General features: G+C 40.3%; 1 protein-coding gene across 2 annotated transcripts in view; it reads left to right on the top strand.

Annotated features, from left to right (window-relative positions):
- RFTN1 (raftlin, lipid raft linker 1) overlaps positions 1 to 521 on the top strand; it is a 203,794-nt gene that overhangs the window by 15,969 nt on the left and 187,304 nt on the right. The window lies entirely within an intron of this gene.

Genomic DNA, 521 nt, shown 5'->3' with positions numbered 1-521 from the left:
TTCTGACTTACTTCACTCGGTATGACAATCTCTAGGTCCATCCACCTCACTACAAATAACTCAATTTCGTTTCTTTTTATGGCTGAGTAGTATTCCATTGTATACATGTGCCACATCTTCTTTCTCTATACATCTGTCGATGGACACTTAGGTTGCCTCCATGTTCTGGTTATTGTAAATAGTGCTGCAGTGAACACTGTGGTACATGACTCTTTTTGAATTATGGTTTTCTCAGGGTATATGCCCAGTAGTGGGATTGCTGGGTCGTATGGTAGTTCTATTTTTAGTTTTTTAAGGAACCTCCATACTGCTCTCCATAGTGGCTGTATCAATTTACATTCCCACCAACAGTGCAAGAGGGTTCCCTTTTCTCCATACCCTCTCCAGCATTTTTTTTTTTGTAGATTTTTGATGATGGCCCTTCTGACCGTCGTGAGGTGATGCCTCATTGTGGTTTTGATTTGCATTTCTCTAATGATTAATGATGTTGAGCATCCTTTCATGTGTTTGTTGGCGATCTG

Source organism: Physeter macrocephalus, chromosome 1 (assembly GCF_002837175.3).
Source record: "Physeter macrocephalus isolate SW-GA chromosome 1, ASM283717v5, whole genome shotgun sequence".
Lineage (NCBI taxonomy): Eukaryota > Metazoa > Chordata > Mammalia > Artiodactyla > Physeteridae > Physeter > Physeter macrocephalus.
The sequence above is the reverse complement of the archived record's forward strand: the minus strand, read 5'-3'. Positions and strand labels throughout refer to the sequence as shown.